The following is a 6,000-nucleotide window of genomic DNA, read 5'->3' on the forward strand; positions in this document are numbered from 1 at the left end:
GTTACATATTGAATGTCCAGATTGACCAGCGTGATGTCCGCTGCTAATAGCTTTTGTATGTTAACCAGGAGTGCTTTTAGGTCCCCTTTAGTGGTGGAGGCTGAGTCATCTTGGGATTCAAGCGGTAGTGAGTGTTCTGCCAGAGGGGCCATTGTGGTAGCGGGCTCACCTCTGTCCGGTTCTGAGGCCGGGCTGCCATTTGGTGGTTGTACAGAGTGTGGTGGCTGTGGTTGCACAGGCTGAGGAAGCATCCCTGCCTTGCATGTTGGAGCCGGCTGTGGGTTTTTGTGTGTGGCGGCCCGTGGTAGGTGTGCCAGTGGCCGAGCTGGGTGGGGAGTGCTCCGGGTAGTTTCCACCGAGAAAGGCCTCGAGACCCAGGAGTGGCATGTGCGGTAGGCCACGGATTTGCGCCTCTGCCTGGGCTGCTTGGGTGTCTGGAAGAAAGGCATCAATCGGTGCGTTATGCTTTGCTGGTGTATATTGGGTGCTTTTTGAGGTTTGATGGGGCCTGGTGACGGAGAATTTTCTGCAGATTGTATCTGGGTTTGGGAGAACAAGCGGAGATTGTGTCTAATCAGGATGGCTGCCAGGCTCCACCCCCACTGTTTAAAAAATATATATATATATTATTTAAAAAATGGTTCTGATTTGGGCTATACAGAGCATCTGCAAAAACTATCTTCTATTTAATCGCTTGAATAAACGGTACTCTTCATAACACATTAAACACGACCACACAAGGGTGCACTCAATATGCATGCTTCACTTGCAGCAAAATCCGTTCGCATTGGAGAAACATTATTCCATTAGCCAGTGGTGGCCAATATTCCACTAGCCAGTCGTGGCCATGGCACTTGTGAGAGTTTATTAAAGATGCACTCTATAAGGACAAATGAGTCATTTATTACACGTGAGTTTACAGAGGAAGAGGTTCTATTTCAACTGTCAAAAGTAAAGACAAATAAGTCAATGGGACCTGATGGAATACACCCAAAGCTATTAAAAGAGCTTATGGGTGCGCTAGCAAAACCATTAACAGGTTTATTTAACCAATCATTGTTAACAGGAGTAGTCCCAGAAGATTGGAAGTTGGTGAATGTTGTGCCCATTCACAAGAAAGGTAATAGGGAGGAGTCGAGCAACTATAGGCCAGTAAGCCTTACTTTTGTAGTGGGGAAAGTAATGGAAACCATGTTAAAGGATCGGATTGTTGAACATCTAAAATCACATGGATTTCAAGATCAGAGTCAACATGGGACAGGGACAGGAGTCAAACTAAAGGCCCTCGCTCTCATAAACAAACAGTCACACTCCAGAACGGAATCAAAGAAAACGGGAGAGTTCGATACTGGGTGGCAAACAAGTTCACTCATTGTCGACCAAATTGGCCAAAACAGGCTTATTCACTAAACATTCTCCCCTCCTTGCCTTTCTGTTTCTCAATCACACATAGATCATGCCTTTCCTACCCTTCAGACATTCTCCCCAGCTACTGACCAAGAGGTGGCTGCTCTTCTTTGCTCCTCTCGCCCCACCACTTGCCCGCTCGATCCTGTCCCATCTCACCTTATTAGATCTCTCTCCACTTGTCTCGTGCCTTCTCTAACACACATCTTCAACTGCTCGCTCTCCTCTGGCATCGTCCCTGCTGACCTTAAACATGCCACTGTAGTACCTATACTAAAAAAACCATCCCTCGACCCATCCACCCCCTCTAACTACCGTCCCATATCCCTGCTCCCTTTTTCCTCAAAGCTTCTGGAAAGACTTGTCTTTACCCGTGTGTCTCATTTCCTCAATTCCAACTCTCTCCTTGACCCTCTTCAATCTGGCTTCCGCCCTCTCCACTCTACAGAGACTGCCCTTATCAAAGTTACTAACGACCTAATCGCAGCTAAATCCAAAGGCCACTACTCCATACTAATTCTTCTTGACCTCTCAGCGGCCTTTGACACCGTTGATCATGCTCTCCTTCTTCAAACTCTTCAATCGCTTGGTCTCTGTGACTCTGTCCTCTCGTGGTTTTCCTCCTATCTCTCCCAACGCTCATTCAGTGTCTCCATTTCTAATGATACCTCCTCCCCTTGCCCTGTCTCGGTTGGAGTTCCCCAAGGCTCCGTCCTTGGTCCCCTTCTATTTTCTCTTTATACTGCCTCTCTTGGCAAACTTATTACCTCTTTTGGATTTCACTACCACCTGTACGCTGATGACACCCAGCTATATCTCTCCTCCCCGGACCTCTCCCCTGCCGTCCTGCAACGTGTCACTGCTTGCCTTTCTTCCATCTCTGACTGGATGTCCTCCCGCTTTCTGAAACTCAATCTCTCAAAAACTGAGCTCCTTGTCTTTCCTCCTCCTAATACTGATCCTCCTCTTTCGCTCTCCCTCCAAGTTTGTGGTACCAACATCAGTCCATCCTTGCAAGCGCACTGTCTTGGCGTCATACTTGACTCTGGTCTCACCTTTGAGCCTCACATCCAGCATGTTGCCAAATCCTGTAGATTCCATCTTAAAAACATAGCCCGCATCCGCCCCTTTCTTGCACCAGATACTACCAAGGAGCTTGTCCATGCTCTAGTAATTTCCCGCATGGATTATTGTAACCCTCTCCTGATTGGTCTCCCCAATAGCCGTACTGCACCCTTACAGTCCGTAATGAATGCTGCTGCTAGATTGATTTTCCTCTCTAGTCGTTTCTCTCACACCTCACCCCTCTGCCAGTCCTTACATTGGCTTCCTGTATGCTATAGGAGTCAATTCAAGGTACTAACTCACACCTATAAAGCACTGAACAACTCTAGCCCCTCTTATATCTCCTCACAGATCCATAGGTATGTCCCTTCTCGGTCTCTCCGTTCTGCCCGTGACCACCTCCTGTCCGTTGTCCGCACTCGTACGGCCAACTCGCGCTTGCAGGACTTCTCGCGGGCGGCTCCCTTCCTATGGAATAGCCTGCCTACCGCCATCAGACTCTCCCCTAGTCTTGCATCTTTTAAGAAGTGCCTTAAAACCCATCTCTTTAGGAAAGCTTATGGCCTCCAAGACTAACCCTTACCTCTTGCCCTCTCCTGAAGGGCAGCCCACCTTATTTGATTGTAAATTCCTGTCCTAATGTGTTTTACACCCCACCTCCTATAGAATGTAAGCTCGTTTGAGCAGGGTCCTCTTCAACCTATTGTTCCTGTAAGTTTATTTGTAATTGTCCGATTTATATTTAAATCCCCCTCTCATAATATTGTAAAGCGCTACGGAATCTGTTGGCGCTATATAAATGGCAATAATAAATAAATAAATAAATAAATCCCAGTAAACTGAAAGTCAAGTTGGAAAATGTAGGTAAAAAGTGAAGAGAGCGAGTGAAAGAATCTCCAACCCCAATATCTGCACAGATTTGGATATGTTAGCAGAAACCTTGTGATTTGTTTTCTTACACTACGATACGGAGTTTAATGAGTGAAACCGCTTTCTTCTTGGTAACGTTTTATAAGGAGCAGTTCAGCAATTTAGGTCCAAAAATCACACACCAGCTGTTTTCTGATTAATGTTTGATTTCATTATTTCTGTTGTGGATAATATGCCGCTCACTGCGACTTGACAGCATCTAGATAAAGGTCTTCCTACTCTGCAATGTAATTAACTTCAGATACAATCATTCATATCCGCTAACGGACAAACGATCCACGCTTGCCATGAGCTGCCGGAGTATCTTGTCATGTCAGTGACCCAGCGAGCGCTGATCTCGCTTTGCAATTCACACAGAATATATTGCAATCCCCCATGGCGGCATTTTATCAGACTGGAATCATTCTACCCATACAATAAACAGACTGATGGGATAGGAAACCTGGGAGATAGTAACCCACTGACATCGAACACAGAATATAATTAGCTCTACGACAAGCGCAGACTGGCAAAAATAAACCAAATATTACAGAGAAATGCGTGTAAACTTTCTAGATTAGATGGATAGATGTTTAGGATTCATATTAAAACGATATTTACCAGAACAGGATAATTTATAGGGATGTGCCGGTATCATTAGGTGGCTATGATCGACAAGCGTTACTCGATCATTAAATTTACTAAAAAATAATGGGGATTTTTGTCACGCTTTCTTTCCTGGTATTTACGACGCTTGAAAAACTGGACTTGAGCGATGATGGACATTTTAAACGTACTTTGTGATCACATATAGCGCAGTTTAATATCGCTAGCCATGTGATCACATGTAGCACAGTTTAATATCGCTCGCCGTGTGATCACATATAGCGCAGTTTAATATCGATAGCCGTGTGATCACATATAGCGCAGTTTAATATCGATAGCCGTGTGATCACATATAGCGCAGTTTAATATCGCTAGCCATGTGATCACATATAGCGCAGTTTAATATCGCTAGCCATGTGATCACATATAGCGCAGTTTAATATCGCTAGCCGTGTGATCACATATAGCGCAGTTTAATATCGCTAGCCGTGTGATCACATATAGCGCAGTTTAATATCGCTAGCTGTGTGATCACATATAGCGCAGTTTAATATCGCTCGCCGTGTGATCACATATAGCGCAGTTTAATATCGCTAGCCGTGTGATCACATATAGCGCAGTTTAATATCGCTAGCCGTGTGATCACATATAGCGCAGTTTAATATCGCTAGCCGTGTGATCACATGTAGCACAGTTTAATATCGCTAGCCATGTGATCACATATAGCGCAGTTTAATATCGCTAGCCATGTGATCACATATAGCGCAGTTTAATATCGCTAGCCCTGTGATCACATATAGCGCAGTTTAATATCGCTAGCCGTGTGATCACATATAGCGCAGTTTAATATCGCTAGCCGTGTGATCACATATAGCGCAGTTTAATATCGCTAGCCGTGTGATCACATATAGCGCAGTTTAATATCGCTAGCCGTGTGATCACATATAGCGCAGTTTAATATCGCTAGCCGTGTGATCACATATAGTGCAGTTTAATATCGCTAGCCGTGTGATCACATATAGCGCAGTTTAATATCGCTAGCCGTGTGATCACATATAGTGCAGTTTAATATCGCTAGCCGTGTGATCACATATAGCGCAGTTTAATATCGCTAGCCCTGTGATCACATATAGCGCAGTTTAATATCGCTAGCCGTGTGATCACATATAGAGCAGTTTAATATCGCTCGCCGTGTGATCACATATAGCGCAGTTTAATATCGCTAGCCGTGTGATCACATATAGCGCAGTTTAATATCGCTAGCCGTGTGATCACATATAGCGCAGTTTAATATCGCTAGCCGTGTGATCACATATAGAGCAGTTTAATATCGCTAGCCGTGTGATCACATATAGCGCAGTTTAATATCGCTCGCTGTGTGATCACATATAGCGCAGTTTAATATCGCTAGCCCTGTGATCACATATAGCGCAGTTTAATATCGCTAGCCGTGTGATCACATATAGTGCAGTTTAATATCGCTAGCCGTGTGATCACATATAGCGCAGTTTAATATCGCTAGCCGTGTGATCACATGTAGCGCAGTTTAATATCGCTAGCCGTGTGATCATATAGCGCAGTTTAATATCGCTAGCCGTGTGATCACATATAGCGCAGTTTAATATCGCTAGCCGTGTGATCATATAGCGCAGTTTAATATCGCTAGCCGTGTGATCACATGTAGCACAGTTTAATATCGCTAGCCGTGTGATCACATATAGCGCAGTTTAATATCGCTAGCCGTGTGATCACATATAGCGCAGTTTAATATCGCTAGCCGTGTGATCACATATAGCGCAGTTTAATATCGCTAGCCGTGTGATCACATATAGCGCAGTTTAATATCGCTAGCCGTGTGATCACATATAGTGCAGTTTAATATCGCTAGCCATGTGATCACATATAGCGCTGTTTAATATCGCTAGCCGTGTGATCACATGTAGCACAGTTTAATATCGCTAGCCGTGTGATCAAATGTAGCACAGTTTAATATCGCTAGCCGTGTGATCACAT

The sequence above is a fragment of the Pelobates fuscus genome, chromosome 13 (genome assembly GCF_036172605.1).
Source record: "Pelobates fuscus isolate aPelFus1 chromosome 13, aPelFus1.pri, whole genome shotgun sequence".
Classification (NCBI taxonomy): Eukaryota; Metazoa; Chordata; class Amphibia; order Anura; family Pelobatidae; genus Pelobates; species Pelobates fuscus.